This window comes from Plenodomus lingam, assembly GCF_022343315.1.
Source record: "Plenodomus lingam strain CAN1 chromosome Unknown contig_35, whole genome shotgun sequence".
In the NCBI taxonomy this organism is placed as follows: Eukaryota; Fungi; Ascomycota; class Dothideomycetes; order Pleosporales; family Leptosphaeriaceae; genus Plenodomus; species Plenodomus lingam.
In genome coordinates this window covers 213,420-235,184 of record NW_027093949.1, presented here as the reverse complement: position 1 = coordinate 235,184, position 21,765 = coordinate 213,420, and the positions used below count along the sequence as shown (strand labels likewise).

General features: G+C 35.9%; 4 non-coding genes across 4 annotated transcripts; all 4 read left to right on the top strand.

Annotated features, from left to right (window-relative positions):
- The first annotated feature begins 2,720 nt into the window (after positions 1-2,720).
- IAQ61_008590 lies at positions 2,721-4,516 on the top strand. Its single transcript, XR_010715525.1, has one exon. It is a non-coding gene; the product is annotated as an 18S ribosomal RNA (ribosomal RNA).
- A 165-nt stretch (positions 4,517-4,681) lies between these two features.
- On the top strand, positions 4,682-11,751 carry IAQ61_008589. The gene has a single exon (XR_010715524.1). It is a non-coding gene; the product is annotated as a 28S ribosomal RNA (ribosomal RNA).
- Positions 11,752-11,782: 31 nt separating this feature from the next.
- Positions 11,783-13,579, top strand: IAQ61_008588. The gene has a single exon (XR_010715523.1). It is a non-coding gene; the product is annotated as an 18S ribosomal RNA (ribosomal RNA).
- A 6,384-nt stretch (positions 13,580-19,963) lies between these two features.
- Positions 19,964-21,760, top strand: IAQ61_008587. The gene has a single exon (XR_010715522.1). It is a non-coding gene; the product is annotated as an 18S ribosomal RNA (ribosomal RNA).
- Positions 21,761-21,765: the final 5 nt, after the last annotated feature.

Genomic DNA, 21,765 nt, shown 5'->3' with positions numbered 1-21,765 from the left:
CGTTCTATAACTTTAGGGCGTTCTACAACTTTTTATTTTTTAGGGGTAGTGTTCTATAACTTTAGGGCGTTCTATAACTTTAGGGCGTTCTATAACTTTAGGGCGTTCTACAACTTTTTATTTTTTAGGGGTAGTGTTCTATAACTTTAGGGCGTTCTATAACTTTAGGGCGTTCTATAACTTTAGGGCGTTCTACAACTTTTTATTTTTTAGGGGTAGTGTTCTATAACTTTAGGGCGTTCTATAACTTTAGGGCGTTCTATAACTTTAGGGCGTTCTATAACTTTAGGGCGTTCTACAACTTTTTATTTTTTAGGGGTAGTGTTCTATAACTTTAGGGCGTTCTATAACTTTAGGGCGTTCTATAACTTTAGGGCGTTCTACAACTTTTTATTTTTTAGGGGTAGTATTCTATAACTTTAGGGCGTTCTATAACTTTTTCAGGTAGTTCTATAACTTTAGGGCGTTCTACAACTTTTTATTTTTTAGGGGTAGTGTTCTATAACTTTAGGGCGTTCTATAACTTTAGGGCGTTCTATAACTTTAGGGCGTTCTACAACTTTTTATTTTTTAGGGGTAGTGTTCTATAACTTTAGGGCGTTCTATAACTTTAGGGCGTTCTATAATTAGGGGTTCTAAACTTTTTATTTTTTAGGGGTAGTGTTCTATAACTTTAGGGCGTTCTATAACTTTAGGGCGTTCTATAACTTTAGGGCGTTCTACAACTTTTTATTTTTTAGGGGTAGTGTTCTATAACTTTAGGGCGTTCTATAACTTTAGGGCGTTCTATAACTTTAGGGCGTTCTATAACTTTAGGGCGTTCTATAACTTTTTATTTTTTAGGGTTAGTATTCTATAATATTAGAGTGTTCTATAACTTTTTCTTTTTTAGAGGTAGTGTTCTATAATATTAGAGTGTTCTATAACTTTTTATTTTTTAGGGTTAGTATTCTATAATATTAGAGTGTTCTATAACTTTTTCTTTTTTAGAGGTAGTGTTCTATAATATTAGAGTGTTCTATAACTTTTTCTTTTTTAGAGGTAGTGTTCTATAACTTTAGGGCGTTCTATAACTTTAGGGCGTTCTATAACTTTAGGGCGTTCTACAACTTTTTATTTTTTAGGTGTAGTGTTCTATAACTTTAGGGCGTTCTATAACTTTTTCTTTTTTAGAGGTAGTGTTCTATAACTTTAGAGCGTTCTATAACTTTTTCTTTTTTAGAGGTAGTGTTCTATAACTTTAGGGCGTTCTACAACTTTTTATTTTTAGGGGTAGCGTTCTATAACTTTAGGGCGTTCTATAACTTTAGGGCCTTCTATAAGCTTAGGGTGTTCTATAACTTTAGGGCGTTCTATAACTTTAGGGCGTTCTATAACTTTTTATTTTTTAGGGTTAGTGTTCTATAACTTTAGCGCGTTCTATACCTTTTATTTATTCTATTACTTTAGTCCTTTCTATAACTTTAGACTATTCTATACTAGTAGCTATTATATCCTTTTTATAATACTTATTATATCATACTATTATCTATTATTCTTTACTGTTAAGTATATCCTTATATTTTATAAAACCTTTTCTCTACTAGCTAGTCCTACTATACTTTCTTTTATAACCTACTAGTATTAAATAATACCTTTATATTCTTCTTTTATACTATCTCTATTTCTTGCCTTATCTATTAAGTAGATATAGATAGAGCTAATAGATCTATAGTTAATATAGATACAGTAGTTATAGTAGAGTACAGATATTAGAGTAGATATCCTTATCTATATATTTACCTACTACTAATAAAATTCCAAGTTACTCTTATCTAGCAAATACAGGTTTATAGTTTATATAGGGCTGCGCATGTCTACACAGTTTTACATACAAAAAAGTGTACCTCCAAGCTATTTTCCGCTGCACTAACCCCGCGACGCAAAAATCAAACCAAAACCCATTCCTATAATATATAAGGAGGGCAAATAGATTCTTAAATACTAAATACCTAACTAACTAACTAAGGTTAAATCTGCTGCGCGCAGTTCTTAGATCAGGCAGTTAAACTAGCGTCGTTAGGCACTAAGGGGGCAATTTTTGCTCGTGTCCGCGTCTATACTCCCTACAACTCCCTATTATTAGCGCTCTGCGCCTATTTTAGCGGCAGTTAGACTAAATTTAAAAGTTTTGGTTTTATAATAGCTAGCCTTGTTTCCTAGATTTCTGCCTAGTTTAGATTCGCTCTAATTAGTAGGTAATTAGGGGCTTGGAGATTGCTCTTCTACTTAACTAGGCAGGCCTAGGCCTATATGCTGAAGCAACCCTGCTGTTGCGCCTAGTTTTGTGGTTGGCACCTGAAGTCCTACTGTTAAAGTTTTAGCAGTAGGCAAAATTTAGGGTCTGTAGATAGCTAGTACTACTAAACTATTTAACAGATCTTAGGGGACAGCCCTGCCTAGCATCTGCTCCTAGTAAGCGTGGCAAAGCGTAGGTTTTCTCTACTTAAGGCATGTATGTGGCGAGTTTAAACACGCAGAAATGCCTGTTAGGCTTTATTGCAGACCATTCCTTAAGAAACTTAGTGGGGGCAATTAAATTAGTTGCTAGTTATAACTAGTGCCTTGTGTGCTGTTATGCTAGTAGCTAGAATTGCTTCTGCGATTTCTTATCACGTACTTTCTACCTCCTTTTAGGGGTAGTGCTTGTGCGCTTTGGCGTATTAGGCATTAGGATTGTTACCTAGTTAATTCTGCTAGTAGTTATATGCTTGTCTCAAAGATTAAGCTATGCATATCTAAGTATAAGCAATTATACCGTGAAACTGCGAATAGCTTATTAAATCAGTTATTGTTTATTTAATAGTACCTTACTACTTAGATAACTGTAGTAATTCTAGAGCTAATACATGCTAAAAACCCTAACTTTAGAAGGGGTGTATTTATTAGATAAAAAACTAACGCCCTTTAGGGCTTCTTAGTAATTTATAATAACTTTACAGATTGCATAGCCTTGCGCCAGCGACAGTTTATTCAAATTTCTGCCCTATTAACTTTTAATAGTAAGGTATTAGCTTACTATAGTTTTAACGGGTAACAGGGAATTAGGGTTTGATTCTAGAGAGGGAGCCTAAGAAACAGCTACCACATCTAAGGAAGGCAGCAGGCGCGCAAATTACCTAATCCTAACATAGGGAGGTAGTAACAATAAATACTAATACAGGGCTCTTTTAGGTCTTGTAATTAGAATAAGTACAATTTAAACCTCTTAACAAGGAACAATTAGAGGGTAAGTCTAGTGCTAGCAGCCGCAGTAATTCTAGCTCTAATAGCGTATATTAAAGTTGTTGCAGTTAAAAAGCTCGTAGTTAAAACTTAGGTCTAGCTAGCAGGTCCGCCTCACCGCGTGTACTTGTCTAGCCAGGCCTTCCTTCTAGAGAACCTTATACCCTTCACTAGGCGTGTTAGGGACTAGGACTTTTACTTTAAAAAAATTAGAGTGTTTAAAGCAGGCCTTTGCTTAAATACGTTAGTATAGAATAATAGAATAGGACGTGCAGTCCTATTTTGTTAGTTTCTAGGACTACTATAATAATTAATAGGGACAGTTAGGGGCATTAGTATTTAATTATTAGAGGTGAAATTCTTAGATTTATTAAAGACTAACTACTGCAAAAGTATTTGCTAAGGATATTTTTATTAATTAGTAAACAAAAGTTAGGGGATTAAAGACAATTAGATACCGTTGTAGTCTTAACTGTAAACTATGCTAACTAGGGATTAGGCGATGTTCTTTTTCTAACTCGCTCAGCACCTTACGAGAAATTAAAGTTTTTAGGTTCTAGGGGGGGATAGTTACAAGGCTAAAACTTAAAGAAATTAACAGAAGGGCACTACTAGGCGTAGAGCCTGCGGCTTAATTTAACTTAACACGGGGAAACTTACTAGGTCTAGATAAAATAAGGATTAACAGATTAAGAGCTCTTTCTTGATTTTTTAGGTAGTAGTGCATGGCCGTTCTTAGTTAGTAGAGTAATTTATCTGCTTAATTGTAATAACAAACAAGACCTTAACCTGCTAAATAGCTAGGCTAGCTTTGGCTAGTCGCTAGCTTCTTAGAGGGACTATTAGCTTAAGCTAATAGAAGTTTAAGGCAATAACAGGTCTATAATACCCTTAGATGTTCTAGGCCGCACGCGCGCTACACTAATAGAGCTAACAAGTTCTTTACCTTAACTAAAAGGTCTAGGTAATCTTGTTAAACTCTGTCGTGCTAGGGATAGAGCATTGCAATTATTGCTCTTTAACAAGGAATACCTAGTAAGCGCGTGTTATTAGCATGCGTTAATTACGTCCCTGCCCTTTGTACACACTGCCTGTCGCTACTACTAATTAAATAGCTTAGTAAGGCCTTTAGACTAGCTTAGGGAGGTTAGTAACAACTACCCTAAGCCAGAAAGTTCGTTAAACTTAGTTATTTAGAGGAAGTAAAAGTCGTAACAAGGTTTCTATAGGTGAACCTGTAGAAGGATTATTACCTATTTTTAAAGTACTACTACCTTAATTAGTGGCGGCAGTCTACTTTAATTCTGCCTATGTTTTTTGCGTACTATTTGTTTCCTTAGTAAGCTTGCCTACTAATTAGATCCCCTAAAACTACTTGCAATTGTAGTTAGCGTTAGTAACACTATAATAAATTACAACTTTTAATAACAGATCTCTTAGTTCTAGCATTAATAAAGAACGCAGCGAAATGCGATAAGTAGTGTGAATTGCAGAATTTAGTAAATTATTAAATCTTTAAACGCATATTGCGCCCCTTAGTATTCTATAGGGCATGCCTGTTTAAGCGTTATTTGTACCCTTAAGCTCTGCTTAGTGTTAGGTGTTTATTCTACTTAGGACTCGCCTTAAAATAATTAGCAGCTAGTATATTAGCCTAGAGCGCAGCACATTTTACGCCTCTTGTTATGGTTGTTAGCATCCATTAAGACACTTTTTAAGCTCTTAACCTTAGATTAGGTAGGGATACCTGCTAAACTTAAGCATATTAATAAGCAGAGGAAAAGAAACTAACAGGGATTGCCCTAGTAACAGCAAGTAAAGCGGCAACAGCTTAAATTTAAAATCTAGCTCTTTTAGGGTCTAAGTTATAATTTGCAGAGGGCGCTTTAGCGTTAGCAGTAGTCCAAGTTCCTTAGAATAGGACGTTATAGAGGGTAAGAATCCTATACGTAGTTACTAGCCTTCGCCGTGTAAAGCCCCTTTAACAAGTTAAGTTATTTAGGAATGCAGCTCTAAATAGGAGGTAAATTTCTTCTAAAGCTAAATACTAGCTAGAGACTAATAGCGCACAAGTAGAGTAATTAAAAGATAAAAAGCACTTTAGAAAGAGAGTTAAATAGCACGTGAAATTGTTAAAAGGGAAGCGCTTGTAGCTAGACTTGCCTGTAGTTGCTTATCTAGGCTTTTATCTAGTGCACTCTTCTATAGGTAGGCTAGTATTAGTTTAGGCGGTTAGATAAAGGTCTCTGTCACGTACCTCCCTTTAGGGAGGCCTTATAGGGGAGACAACATGTAACTAGCCTAGACTAAGGTCCGCGCATCTGCTAGGATGCTAGCGTAATAGCTGTAAGCGGCCTGTCTTAAAACATAGACTAAGGAGTCTAATATCTATGCAAGTGTTTAGGTGTTAAGCCTAGACGCGTAATAAAAGTGAATGGAGGTAGGAACCCTTTTAGGGTGCACTATTAACTAATCCTAATGTCTTTGGAAGGATTTAAGTAAGAGCATAGCTATTAGGACCTAAAAGATGGTAAACTATGCTTAAATAGGGTAAAGCTAGAGGAAACTCTAGTAGAGGCTCGCAGCGGTTCTAACGTGCAAATCAATTATTAAATTTAGGCATAGGGGCGAAAGACTAATTAAACTATCTAGTAGCTAGTTCCTACTAAAGTTTCCCTTAGGATAGCAGTAACGTATTTAGTTTTATAAGGTAAAGCAAATAATTAGAGGCCTAGGGGTTAAAATAACCTTTACCTATTCTTAAACTTTAAATATGTAAGAAGTCCTTGTTACTTAATTAAACGTAGACACTTAAATGTACTGTTACTAGTAGGCTATTTTTAGTAAGCAGAACTAGCAATACAGGATAAACTAAACGCAGGGTTAAGGTGCTAGAATGCACGCTTATTAGACACTACAAAAGGTGTTAGTTTATCTAGACAGCAGGACGGTAGCTATAGAAGTTAGAATCTGCTAAGGAGTGTGTAATAACTTACCTGCTAAATAAACTAGCCCTAAAAATAGATAGCGCTTAAGCGTGTTACCTATACCCCGCCGCTAGGGCAAGATTTAAGCCCTAGCGAGTAGGCAGGCGTGGAGGCTTGTGACGAAGCCTTAGGGGTAACCCTAGGTAGAACGGCCTCTAGTGCAGATCTTAGTAGTAGTAGCAAATACTTAAATAAGAACTTTAAGGACTAAAGTAGGGAAAGGTTCTGTGTGAATAGTAGTTAGACACAGGTTAGTTAATCCTAAGAGATAGGGTAATTCTGTTTTAATATTAGTGCTTGCGCCGCGCCCTTAAAAGGGAAGCTAGTTAATATTCTAGCACCTAGATATAGATTCTCTGCGGCAACGCAACTAAGAGCAGAGACCTTAGCAGGAGCCCTAAGAAGAGTTCTCTTTTCTTCTTAACAGTCTATCACCCTAAAATTAGTTTGTCTAGAGCTAGGGTTTAATAGCTAGAAGAGCGCTGCACTTTTGCGGCGTTTAGTACGCTCCTAACAAGCCTTAAAAATCTACTTAAAGAAATAGTTTTTACGCTAGGTCGTACTTATAACTGTAGCAGGTCTCTAAGGTAAAAAGCCTCTAGTTAATAGAATAATGTAGATAAGGGAAGTTAGCAAAATAGATCTGTAACTTTAGGAAAAGGATTAGCTCTAAGGGTTAGGTACGTTAGGCCTTAGGGAGAAGCCTCTAGCGCAGAAGGGCACTAACCGCAAGGTAGGCGCCTCTTAGCACTGGGGTGCAGACACCCTTAGCAGGTTTTAGCCGTCTAGCGTACGTTTAACAACTAACTTAGAACTAGTATAGATAAGGGGAATCTAACTATCTAATTAAAATATAGCATTGCAATAGCTAGAAAGTAGTGTTAACGCAATATAATTTCTACCTAGTGCTCTAAATATTAAAGTAAAGAGATTTAACTAAGCGCGGGTTAATAGCAGGAGTAACTATAACTCTCTTAAGGTAGCTAAATACCTTGTTATCTAATTAGTAACGCGTATAAATAGATTAACAAGATTCCTACTGTCCCTATCTACTATCTAGCGAAACCACAGCTAAGGGAACGGGCTTAGCTAAATTAGTAGGGAAAGAAGACCCTGTTAAGCTTAACTCTAGTTTAATATTATAAAAAGACATAGGGGGTGTAGAATAGGTAGGAGCTTTAGCGCTAGTAAAATACCACTACCCTTATCATTTTTTTACTTATTTGATAAAGCAGAGCTAGGCCTCACTACCTAACTTCTAGCGTTTAAGGTCCTTCGTAGGCTAATCTAGGTTAAAGATATTATTAGGTAGGGAGTTTGGCTAGGGCAGCACATCTATTAAACTATAACGCAGGTATCCTAAGGGGGACTTATAGAGAACAGAAATCTCTAGTAGAGTAAAAGGGCAAAAGTCCCCTTAATTTTGATTTTTAGTGTGAATACAAACCATAAAAGTGTAGCCTATTAATCCTTTAGTCCCTTAAAATTTAAGGCTAGAGGTGCTAGAAAAGTTACTACAGGGATAACTAGCTTGTGGCAGCCAAGCGTTTATAGCGACGTTGCTTTTTAATCCTTTGATATTAGCTCTTCCTATTATACTAAAGCAGAATTTAGTAAGCGTTAGATTGTTCACCCACTAATAGGGAACGTAAGCTAGGTTTAGACCGTCGTAAGACAGGTTAGTTTTACCCTACTAATAACCTTGCCCTAATAGTAATACCGCTTAGTATAAGAGGAACCGCGGTTTTAGATAATTAGTTTTTGCAGCTATCTAACCAGATATTGCCGCGAAGCTACTATCTGCTAGATTATAGCTAAACGCCTCTAAGTTAGAATCTATGCTAGAATAGGGTGATTTCCGCCTGCACTAGTTAGATACAAATAGGCCTTTAGCCTAGAACCTTACTAGATTGGCGTTAGCAGCCCTATTAAAGTTAGGGTTGTTAGCTAGTGTATTGCAATTGTACAGTGCGCAGGATTGAATCCTTTGTAGATAACTTAGTTGTCTAGCTAGGTCGTGTAAGTAGTCAAGTAGCCTTATTGTTACGAGCTACTAAGCGTAAGCCCGTTGCTAGCTTAGTTAAAATTAGGATATTATGCCCTCCTTATTTGCAAAACTACTGCCTAAACGGCTACTATTAATAGAAGGAAGAGGGCTATAGCAAACAAGTTATATAGTAATTGCAAGATAGAGAGGGCTAGAGCTAGGAGCAATCCTCGCAAAATATACAAAAGAACAGGTTATATGTATACGTACCTTAGGCAGTTAATATATAGCATAGGAAGATTAAGAAAGGATTTAAGATAATCTATACAGATTTTTAGGCGGTGATCTATAACTTAAGAGCGTTCTATAACTTTTTATTTTTTAGGGGTACTGTTCTATAACTTTATAGCCTTCTATACTTAAAAATTCCTCTAGGCTATTCTATAACTATAGATTATTTAAACCTTTAGGGTATTCTATTAATATTTAAAAAAATCCTGTAGGCTATTCTATAAGCTTAGGGCGTTCTATAACTTTAGGGCGTTCTATAACTTTTTATTTTTTAGGTGTAGTGTTCTATAACTTTAGGGCGTTGTATAACTTTTTCTTTTTTAGAGGTAGTGTTCTATAACTTTAGGGCGTTCTATAACTTTAGGGCGTTCTACAACTTTTTATTTTTTAGGTGTAGTGTTCTATAACTTTAGGGCGTTCTATAACTTTTTCTTTTTTAGAGGTAGTGTTCTATAACTTTAGGGAGTTCTATAACTTTAGGGCGTTGTATAACTTTTTCTTTTTTAGAGGTAGTGTTCTATAACTTTAGGGCGTTCTATAACTTTAGGGCGTTCTACAACTTTTTATTTTTTAGGTGTAGTGTTCTATAACTTTAGGGCGTTCTATAACTTTTTCTTTTTTAGAGGTAGTGTTCTATAACTTTAGGGCGTTCTATAACTTTAGGGCGTTCTATAACTTTAGGGCGTTCTACAACTTTTTATTTTTTAGGGGTAGTGTTCTATAACTTTAGGGCGTTCTATAACTTTTTATTTTTTAGGGGTAGTATTCTATAACTTTAGGGCGTTCTATAACTTTAGGGCGTTCTATAACTTTAGGGCGTTCTACAACTTTTTATTTTTTAGGGGTAGTGTTCTATAACTTTAGGGCGTTCTATAACTTTAGGGCGTTCTATAACTTTAGGGCGTTCTACAACTTTTTATTTTTTAGGGGTAGTGTTCTATAACTTTAGGGCGTTCTATAACTTTAGGGCGTTCTATAACTTTAGGGCGTTCTACAACTTTTTATTTTTTAGGGGTAGTGTTCTATAACTTTAGGGCGTTCTATAACTTTTTATTTTTTAGAGGTAGTGTTCTATAACTTTAGGGCGTTCTATAACTTTAGGGCGTTCTATAACTTTAGGGCGTTCTATAACTTTTTATTTTTTAGGGGTAGTGTTCTATAACTTTAGGGCGTTCTATAACTTTTTATTTTTTAGGGGTAGTGTTCTATAACTTTAGGGCGTTCTATAACTTTAGGGCGTTCTATAACTTTTTATTTTTTAGGGTTAGTATTCTATAATATTAGAGTGTTCTATAACTTTTTCTTTTTTAGAGGTAGTGTTCTATAACTTTAGGGCGTTCTATAACTTTAGGGCGTTCTACAACTTTTTATTTTTTAGGGGTAGTGTTCTATAACTTTAGGGCGTTCTATAACTTTAGGGCGTTCTATAACTTTAGGGCGTTCTATAACTTTTTATTTTTTAGGGTGTGTTCTATAACTTTAGGGCGTTCTATAACTTTAGGGCGTTCTATAACTTTTATTTTTTAGGGTTAGTATTCTATAATATTAGAGTGTTCTATAACTTTTTCTTTTTTAGAGGTAGTGTTCTATAATATTAGAGTGTTCTATAACTTTTTATTTTTTAGGGTTAGTATTCTATAATATTAGAGTGTTCTATAACTTTTTCTTTTTTAGAGGTAGTGTTCTATAATATTAGAGTGTTCTATAACTTTTTCTTTTTTAGAGGTAGTGTTCTATAACTTTAGGGCGTTCTATAACTTTAGGGCGTTCTATAACTTTAGGGCGTTCTACAACTTTTTATTTTTTAGGTGTAGTGTTCTATAACTTTAGGGCGTTCTATAACTTTTTCTTTTTTAGAGGTAGTGTTCTATAACTTTAGGGAGTTCTATAACTTTAGGGCGTTCTATAACTTTTTATTTTTTAGGGGTAGTGTTCTATAACTTTAGCGCGTTCTATACCTTTTATTTATTCTATTACTTTAGTCCTTTCTATAACTTTAGACTATTCTATACTAGTAGCTATTATATCCTTTTTATAATACTTATTATATCATACTATTATCTATTATTCTTTACTGTTAAGTATATCCTTATATTTTATAAAACCTTTTCTCTACTAGCTAGTCCTACTATACTTTCTTTTATAACCTACTAGTATTAAATAATACCTTTATATTCTTCTTTTATACTATCTCTATTTCTTGCCTTATCTATTAAGTAGATATAGATAGAGCTAATAGATCTATAGTTAATATAGATATAGTAGTTATAGTAGAGTATAGATATTAGAGTAGATATCCTTATCTATATATTTACCTACTACTAATAAAATTCTAAGTTACTCTTATCTAGCGAATACGGGTTTATGGTTTGTATAGGGCTGCGCATGTCTACACGGTTTTATATATAAAAAAGTGTACCTCTAAGCTGTTTTCTGCTGTACTAACCCCGCGACGCAAAAATCAAACCAAAACCTATTCCTATAATATATAAGGAGGGCAAATAGATTCTTAAATACTAAATACCTAACTAACTAACTAAGGTTAAATCTGCTGCGCGCAGTTCTTGGATTAGGCAGTTAAACTAGCGTTGTTAGGTACTAAGGGGGCAATTTTTGCTTGTGTCCGCGTCTATACTCCCCACAACTCCCTGTTGTTAGCGCTCTGCGCCTATTTTAGCGGCAGTTAGACTAAATTTAAAAGTTTTGGTTTCATAATAGCTAGCCTTGTTTCCTAGATTTCTGCCTAGTTTAGATTCGCTCTAATTAGTAGGTAATTAGGGGCTTAGAGATTGCTCTTCTACTTAACTAGGCAGGCCTAGGCCTATATGCTAAAGCAACCCTACTATTGCGCCTAGTTTTGTGGTTAGCACCTAAAGTCCTACTGTTAAAGTTTTAGTAGTAGGCAAAATTTAGGGTCTATAGATAGCTGGCACTGCTAAACTATTTAACAGATCTTAGGGGACAGCCCTGCCTAGCATCTGCTCCTAGTAAGCGTGGCAAAGTGTAGGTTTTCTCTACTTAAGGCATATATATAGCGAGTTTAAACACGCAGAAACGCCTGTTAGGCTTTGTTGTGGACTATTCCTTAAGAAACTTAGTAGGGGCAATTAAATTAGTTGCTGGTTGTAACTAGTGCCTTGTGTGCTGTTATGCTAGTAGCTAGAATTGCTTCTGCAATTTCTTATCACGTACTTTCCGCCTCCTTTTGGGGGTAGTGCTTGTGCGCTTTGGCGTATTAGGTATTAGGATTGTTACCTAGTTAATTCTGCCAGTAGTTATATGCTTATCTTAAAGATTAAGCTATACATGTCTAAGTATAAGTAATTATACCATAAAACTGCGAATAGCTTATTAAATTAGTTATCGTTTATTTAATAGTACCTTACTACTTAGATAACTGTGGTAATTCTAGAGCTAATATATGCTAAAAACCCTAACTTTAGAAGGGGTGTATTTATTAGATAAAAAACTAACGCCCTTTAGGGCTTCTTAGTAATTCATAATAACTTTACGGATTATATGGCCTTACGCCAGCGACGGTTTATTTAAATTTCTGCCCTATTAACTTTTGATGGTAAGGTATTAGCTTACTATGGTTTTAACGGGTAATGGGGAATTAGGGTTTGATTCTAGAGAGGGAGCCTAAGAAACGGCTACTATATCCAAGGAAGGCAGCAGGCGCGCAAATTACCTAATCCTAATATAGGGAGGTAGTGACAATAAATACTAATATAGGGCTCTTTTAGGTCTTGTAATTAGAATAAGTATAATTTAAACCTCTTAATAAGGAACAATTAGAGGGCAAGTCTAGTGCTAGCAGCTGTGGTAATTCTAGCTCTAATAGCGTATATTAAAGTTGTTGCAGTTAAAAAGCTTGTAGTTAAAACTTAGGTCTAGCTAGCAGGTCCGCCTTACCGCGTGTACTTGTCTAGCTAGGCCTTCCTTCTAGAGAACCTTATACCCTTTACTAGGCGTGTTAGGGACTAGGACTTTTACTTTAAAAAAATTAGAGTGTTTAAAGCAGGCCTTTACTTAAATACGTTAGCATAGAATAATAGAATAGGACGTGCAGTCCTATTTTGTTAGTTTCTAGGACTGCTATAATAATTAATAGGGACAGTTAGGGGCATTAGTATTTAATTATTAGAGGTGAAATTCTTAGATTTATTAAAGACTAACTACTGCGAAAGCATTTGCTAAGGATGTTTTTATTAATTAGTAAACAAAAGTTAGGGGATCAAAGACAATTAGATACTGTCGTAGTCTTAACTGTAAACTATGCTAACTAGGGATTAGGCGATGTTCTTTTTCTAACTCGCTTAGCACCTTACGAGAAATTAAAGTTTTTGGGTTCTAGGGGGAGTATAGTCGCAAGGCTAAAACTTAAAGAAATTAATAGAAGGGTACTACTAGGCGTGGAGCCTGCGGCTTAATTTGACTTAACATAGGGAAACTCACTAGGTCTAGATAAAATAAGGATTGATAGATTAAGAGCTCTTTCTTAATTTTTTAGGTGGTGGTGCATGGCCGTTCTTAGTTAGTAGAGTAATTTGTCTGCTTAATTATGATAATAAACAAGACCTTAACCTACTAAATAGCTAGGCTAGCTTTAGCTAGTCGCCGGCTTCTTAGAGGGACTATTAGCTTAAGCTAATAGAAGTTTAAGGCAATAATAGGTCTGTAATACCCTTAGATGTTCTAGGCTGCACGCGCGCTACACTAATAGAGCTAACAAGTTCTTTACCTTAACTAAAAGGTCTAGGTAATCTTGTTAAACTCTATTATGCTAGGGATAGAGTATTGCAATTATTGCTCTTTAATAAGGAATGCCTAGTAAGCGCGTGTTATTAGCATGCGTTAATTACGTCCCTGCCCTTTATACACACCGCCCGTCGCTACTACTAATTAAATAGCTTAGTGAGGCCTTTAGACTGGCTTAGGGAGGTTAGTAATAACTACCCTAAGCTGGAAAGTTCGTTAAACTTAGTTATTTAGAGGAAGTAAAAGTCGTAACAAGGTTTCTGTAGGTGAACCTGCAGAAGGATTATTACCTATTTTTAAAGCACTGCCGCCTTAATTAGTGGTAGCAGTCTACATTAATTCTGCCTATGTTTTTTGCGTACTATTTATTTCCTTAGTAGGCTTGCCCACTAATTAGATCCCCTAAAACCACTTGCAATTGTAGTTAGTATTAGTAACACTGTAATAAATTACAACTTTTAACAATAGATCTCTTAGTTCTAGCATTAATAAAGAATGCAGCAAAATGCGATAAGTAGTGTAAATTGCAGAATTTAGTAAATCATCAAATCTTTAAACACACATTGCGCCCCTTGGTATTCCATAGGGCATGCCTATTTAAGCGTTATTTGTACCCTCAAGCTCTGCTTAGTGTTGGGTGTTTGTTCTACTTAGGACTCGCCTTGAAACAATTAGCAGCTAGCACATTAGCCTAGAGCGCAGCACATTTTGCGCCTCTTGTTATAGTTATTAGTATCTATTAAGACACTTTTTAAGCTCTTAACCTTAGATTAGGTAGGGATACCCGCTAAACTTAAGTATATTAATAAGCAGAGGAAAAGAAACCAACAGGGATTGCCCTAGTAACGGCGAGTGAAGCGGCAACAGCTTAAATTTAAAATCTAGCTCTTTTAGGGTCTAAGTTATAATTTGTAGAGGGCGCTTTAGTATTAGTAGCAGTCTAAGTTCCTTAGAATAGGACGTTACAGAGGGTAAGAATCCTATACGTAGTTACTAGCCTTCGCTGTGTAAAGCCCCTTTAACAAGTCAAGTTATTTAGGAATGCAGCTCTAAATAGGAGGTAAATTTCTTCTAAAGCTAAATACTAGCCAGAGACTAATAGCGCACAAGTAGAGTAATTAAAAGATAAAAAGCACTTTAGAAAGAGAGTTAAATAGCACGTAAAATTATTAAAAGGGAAGCGCTTGCAGCTAGACTTGCCTGTAGTTACTTATCTAGGCTTTTATCTAGTGCACTCTTCTATAGGCAGGCTAGTATTAGTTTAGGTGGTTAGATAAAGGTCTCTATCACGTACCTCCCTTTGGGGAGGCCTTATAGGGGAGACGACATGCAACTAGCCTAGACTAAGGTCTGCGTATCTACTAGGATGCTAGCGTAATAGCTATAAGCGGCCTATCTTAAAACATAGACTAAGGAGTCTAATATCTATACAAGTATTTAGGTGTTAAGCCTAGACGCGTAATAAAAGTGAACAGAGGTAGGAACCCTTTTAGGGTGCACTATTAACTAATCCTAATGTCTTCAAAAGGATTTAAGTAAGAGCATAGCTATTAGGACCTAAAAGATAGTAAACTATGCTTAAATAGGGTAAAGCTAGAGGAAACTCTAGTGGAGGCTCGCAGCAGTTCTAACGTGCAAATTAATTGTTAAATTTAGGCATAGGGGCGAAAGACTAATTAAACTATCTAGTAGCTAGTTCCTGCTAAAGTTTCCCTTAGGATAGTAGTAACGTATTTAGTTTTATAAGGTAAAGCGAATAATTAGAGGCCTAGGGGTTAAAACAACCTTTACCTATTCTTAAACTTTAAATATATAAGAAGTCCTTATTACTTAATTAAACGTAGACACTTAAATGTACCGTTACTAGTAGGCTATTTTTGGTAAGCAGAACTAGCGATGCGGGATAAACTAAACGCGGGGTTAAGGTGCTAGAATACACGCTTATTAGACACTACAAAAGGTGTTAGTTTATCTAGACAGCAGGATAGTAGCTATAGAAGTTAGAATCTACTAAGGAGTGTATAATAACTTACCTACTAAATAAACTAGCCCTAAAAATAGATAGCGCTTAAGCGTGTTACCTATACCCCGCCGCTAGGGCAAGATTTAAGCCCCGGCGAGTAGGCAGGCGTAGAGGCTCGTAACAAAGCCTTAGGGGTAACCCTAGGTAGAACAGCCTCTAGTGTAGATCTTAGTAGTAGTAGCAAATACTTAAATAAGAACTTTAAGGACTAAAGTAGGGAAAGGTTCTGTGTAAACAGCAGTTAGATATAGGTTAGTTAATCCTAAGAGATAGGGTAATTCTATTTTAATGTTAGTGCTTACGCTGCGCCCTTAAAAGGGAAGCTAGTTAATATTCTAGTACCTAGATGTAGATTCTCCGCAGCAACGTAACTAAGAGCAGAGACCTTAGCGGGAGCCCTAAGAAGAGTTCTCTTTTCTTCTTAATAGTCTGTTACCCTAAAATTAGTTTATCTAGAGCTAGGGTTTAATAGCTAGAAGAGCGCTGCACTTTTGTAGCGTTTGGTGCGCTCCTAATAAGCCTTAAAAATCTGCTTAAAGAAATAGTTTTTACGCTAGGTCGTACTTATAACTGCAGCAGGTCTCTAAGGTAAAAAGCCTCTAGTTAATAGAACAATATAGATAAGGGAAGTTAGCAAAATAGATCTGTAACTTTAGGAAAAGGATTAGCTCTAAGGGTTAGGTACGTTGGGCCTTAGGGAGAAGCCTCTAGCGTAGAAGGGTACTAACCGCAAGGTGGGCGCCTCTTAGCGCTAGGGTGTAGACACCCTTAGCAGGTTTTAGCCGTCTAGCGTACGTTTAACAACTAACTTAGAACTAGTATAGATAAGGGGAATCTAACTGTCTAATTAAAATATAGCATTGCAATAGCTAGAAAGTAGTGTTAACGTAATGTGATTTCTGCCTAGTGCTCTAAATATTAAAGTAAAGAGATTTAACTAAGCGCGGGTAAACGGCGGGAGTAACTATAACTCTCTTAAGGTAGCTAAATACCTTATTATCTAATTAGTGACGCGCATAAATAGATTAACAAGATTCCTACTATCCCTATCTACTATCTAGCGAAACTACAGCTAAGGGAACAGGCTTAGCTAAATTAGCGGGGAAAGAAGACCCTATTAAGCTTAACTCTAGTTTAACATTATAAAAAGATATAGGGGGTGTAGAATAGGTAGGAGCTTTAGCGCTAGTAAAATACTACTACCCTTATTGTTTTTTTACTTATTCGATAAAGCAGAGCTAGGCCTTACCGCCTAACTTCTAGCGTTTAAGGTCCTTTGTAGGCTAATCTAGGTTAAAGATATTGTTAGGTAGGGAGTTTAGCTAGGGCGGCACATCTATTAAACTATAACGCAGGTGTCCTAAGGGGGACTTATAGAGAACAGAAATCTCTAGTAGAGTAAAAGGGCAAAAGTCCCCTTAATTTTGATTTTTAGTGTAAATACAAACCATAAAAGTGTAGCCTATTAATCCTTTAGTCCCTTGAAATTTAAGGCTAGAGGTGCTAGAAAAGTTACCACAGGGATAACTGGCTTGTGGCAGCCAAGCGTTTATAGCAACGTTGCTTTTTAATCCTTTAATATTAGCTCTTCCTATTATACTAAAGCAGAATTTAGTAAGCGTTAGATTGTTCACCTACTAATAGGGAACGTGAGCTGGGTTTAGACTGTCGTAAGACAGGTTAGTTTTACCCTACTAATAACCTTACCCTAATAGTAATACCGCTTAGTACAAGAGGAACCGCGGTTTTAGATAATTAGTTTTTGCGGCTGTCTAACTAGGTATTGCCGCGAAGCTACTATCTGCTAGATTATGGCTAAACGCCTCTAAGTTAGAATCCATGCTAGAACAGGGTGATTTCTGCCTGCACTAGTTAGATACAAATAGGCCTTTGGCCTAGAACCTTACTAGATTGGCGTTAGCAGCCCTATTAAAGTTAGGGTTGTTAGCTAGTGTATTACAATTGTACAGTGCGCAGGATTAAATCCTTTACAGATAACTTAGTTGTCTAGCTAGGTCGTGTAAGTAGTTAAGTAGCCTTGTTATTACGAGCTACTAAGCGTAAGCCTGTTGCTAGCTTAGTTAAAATTAGGATATTATGCCCTCCTTATTTGCAAAACTGCTGCCTAAACGGCTGCTATTAATAGAAGGAAGAGGGCCATAGCAAACAAGTTATATAGTAATTGCAAGATAGAGAGGGCTAGAGCTAGGAGCAATCCTCGCAAAATATACAAAAGAACAGGTTGTGTGTGTACGTACCTTAGGCAGTTAATATATAGCATAGGAAGATTAAGAAAGGATTTAAGATAATCTATACAGATTTTTAGGCGGTAATCTATAACTTAAGAGCGTTCTATAACTTTTTATTTTTTAGGGGTACTATTCTATAACTTTATAGCCTTCTATACTTAAAAATTCCTCTAGGCTATTCTATAACTATAGATTATTTAAACCTTTAGGGTATTCTATTAATATTTAAAAAAATCCTGTAGGCTATTCTATAAGCTTAGGGCGTTCTATAACTTTAGGGCGTTCTATAACTTTTTATTTTTTAGGTGTAGTGTTCTATAACTTTAGGGCGTTGTATAACTTTTTCTTTTTTAGAGGTAGTGTTCTATAACTTTAGGGCGTTCTATAACTTTAGGGCGTTCTATAACTTTAGGGCGTTCTACAACTTTTTATTTTTTAGGGGTAGTGTTCTATAACTTTAGGGCGTTCTATAACTTTAGGGCGTTCTATAACTTTAGGGCGTTCTACAACTTTTTATTTTTTAGGGTTAGTATTCTATAATATTAGAGTGTTCTATAACTTTTTCTTTTTTAGAGGTAGTGTTCTATAATATTAGAGTGTTCTATAACTTTTTATTTTTTAGGGTTAGTATTCTATAATATTAGAGTGTTCTATAACTTTTTCTTTTTTAGAGGTAGTGTTCTATAATATTAGAGTGTTCTATAACTTTTTCTTTTTTAGAGGTAGTGTTCTATAACTTTAGGGCGTTCTATAACTTTAGGGCGTTCTATAACTTTAGGGCGTTCTACAACTTTTTATTTTTTAGGTGTAGTGTTCTATAACTTTAGGGCGTTCTATAACTTTTTCTTTTTTAGAGGTAGTGTTCTATAACTTTAGAGCGTTCTATAACTTTTTCTTTTTTAGAGGTAGTGTTCTATAACTTTAGGGCGTTCTACAACTTTTTATTTTTAGGGGTAGCGTTCTATAACTTTAGGGCGTTCTATAACTTTAGGGCCTTCTATAAGCTTAGGGTGTTCTATAACTTTAGGGCGTTCTATAACTTTAGGGCGTTCTATAACTTTTTATTTTTTAGGGTTAGTGTTCTATAACTTTAGCGCGTTCTATACCTTTTATTTATTCTATTACTTTAGTCCTTTCTATAACTTTAGACTATTCTATACTAGTAGCTATTATATCCTTTTTATAATACTTATTATATCATACTATTATCTATTATTCTTTACTGTTAAGTATATCCTTATATTTTATAAAACCTTTTCTCTACTAGCTAGTCCTACTATACTTTCTTTTATAACCTACTAGTATTAAATAATACCTTTATATTCTTCTTTTATACTATCTCTATTTCTTGCCTTATCTATTAAGTAGATATAGATAGAGCTAATAGATCTATAGTTAATATAGATACAGTAGTTATAGTAGAGTATAGATATTAGAGTAGATATCCTTATCTATATATTTACCTACTACTAATAAAATTCCAAGTTACTCTTATCTAGCGAATACGGGTTTATAGTTTGTATAGGGCTACGCATGTCTACACGGTTTTACATACAAAAAAGTGTACCTCCAAGCTATTTTCTGCTGCACTAACCCCGCGACGTAAAAATCAAACCAAAACCCATTCCTATAATATATAAGGAGGGTAAATGGATTCTTAAATACCAAATACCTAACTAACTAACTAAGGTTAAATCTGCTGCGCGCAGTTCTTGGATTAGGCGGTTAAACTAGCGTTATTAGGCACTAAGGGGGCAATTTTTGCTCGTGTCCGTGTCTATACTCCCTACAACTCCCTATTATTAGCGCTCTGCGCCTGTTTTAGTGGTAGTTAGACTAAATTTAAAAGTTTTGGTTTTATAATAGCTAGCCTTGTTTTCTAGATTTCTGCCTAGTTTGGATTCGCTCCAATTAGTAGGTAATCAGGGGCTTAGAGATTGCTCTTCTACTTAACTAGGCAGGCCTAGGCCTATATACTAAAGCAACCCTGCTATTGCGCCTAGTTTTGTGGTTAGCACCTAAAGTCCTACTGTTAAAGTTTTAGTAGTGGGCAAAATTTAGGGTCTGTGGATGGCTAGCACTGCTAAACTATTTAACAGATCTTAGGGGACAGCCCTGCCTAGCATCCGCTCCTAGTAAGCGTAGTAAAGCGTAGGTTTTCTCTACTTAAGGCATGTATGTGGCGAGTTTAAACACGCAGAAACGCCTGTTAGGCTTCGTTGCGGACCATTCCTTAAGAAACTTAGTGGGGGCAATTAAATTAGTTGCTAGTTGTAACTAGTGCCTTGTGTGCTGTTATGCTAGTAGCTAGAATTGCTTCTGCGATTTCTTATCACGTACTTTCCGCCTCCTTTTAGGGGTAGTGCTTGTGCGCTTTGGCGTATTAGGCATTAGGATTGTTACCTAGTTAATTCTGCTAGTAGTTATATGCTTGTCTTAAAGATTAAGCCATGCATATCTAAGTATAAGTAATTATACCGTAAAACTGCGAATAGCTTATTAAATTAGTTATCGTTTATTTAATAGTACCTTACTACTTAGATAACTATAGTAATTCTAGAGCTAATACATGCTAAAAACCCTAACTTTAGAAGGGGTGTATTTATTAGATAAAAAACCAACGCCCTTTGGGGCTTCTTAGTAATTCATAATAACTTTACGGATCGTATAGCCTTGCGCCAGCGACGGTTCATTCAAATTTCTGCCCTATTAACTTTCAATAGTAAGGTATTAGCTTACCATGGTTTCAACAGGTAACGGGGAATTAGGGTTCAATTCTAGAGAGGGAGCCTAAGAAACAGCTACCACATCTAAGGAAGGCAGCAGGCGCGCAAATTACCTAATCCTAACACAGGGAGGTAGTAACAATAAATACTAATATAGGGCTCTTTTAGGTCTTGTAATTAGAATAAGTACAATTTAAACCTCTTAATAAGGAACAATTAGAGGGCAAGTCTAGTGCTAGCAGCCGCAGTAATTCTAGCTCCAATAGCGTATATTAAAGTTGTTGCAGTTAAAAAGCTTGTAGTTAAAACTTAGGTCTAGCTGGCAGGTCCGCCTTACCGCGTGTACTTGTCCGGCCAGGCCTTCCTTCTAGAGAACCTTATGCCCTTTACTAGGCGTGTTAGGGACTAGGACTTTTACTTTAAAAAAATTAGAGTGTTTAAAGCAGGCCTTTGCTTAAATACGTTAGCATAGAATAATAGAATAGGACGTGCGGTCCTATTTTGTTAGTTTCTAGGACTGCTATAATAATTAATAGGGATAGTTAGGGGCATCAGTATTCAATTATTAGAGGTGAAATTCTTGGATTTATTAAAGACTAACTACTGCGAAAGCATTTACTAAGGATGTTTTTATTAATTAGTAAACAAAAGTTAGGGGATTAAAGACAATTAGATACCGTCGTAGTCTTAACCGTAAACTATGCTAACTAGGGATCAGGCGATGTTCTTTTTCTAACTCGCTTAGCACCTTACAAGAAATCAAAGTTTTTAGGTTCTAGGGGGAGTATGGTCGCAAGGCTAAAACTTAAAGAAATTGACAGAAGGGCACTACTAGGCGTAGAGCCTGCGGCTTAATTTAACTTAACACGGGGAAACTTACTAGGTCTAGATAAAATAAGGATTAACAGATTAAGAGCTCTTTCTTAATTTTTTAGGTGGTGGTGCATAGCCGTTCTTAGTTAGTAGAGTGATTTGTCTGCTTAATTGCAATAATAAATAAGACCTTAACCTGCTAAATAGCTAGGCTAGCTTTAGCTAGTCGCTAGCTTCTTAGAGGGACTATTAGCTTAAGCTAATAGAAGTTTAAGGCAATAACAGGTCTATAATGCCCTTAGATGTTCTAGGCCGCACGCGCGCTACACTAACAGAGCTAACAAGTTCTTTACCTTAACTAAAAGGTCTAGGTAATCTTATTAAACTCTGTCGTGCTAGGGATAGAGCATTGCAATTATTACTCTTTAACAAGGAATGCCTAGTAAGCGCGTGTTATTAGCATGCGTTAATTACGTCCCTGCCCTTTGTACACACCACCCGTCGCTACTACCAATTAAATAGCTTAGTAAGGCCTTTAGACTAGCTTAGGGAGGTTAGTAATAACTACCCTAAGCTAGAAAGTTCGTTAAACTTAGTTATTTAGAGGAAGTAAAAGTCGTAACAAGGTTTCCATAGGTAAACCTGCGGAAGGATTATTACCCAT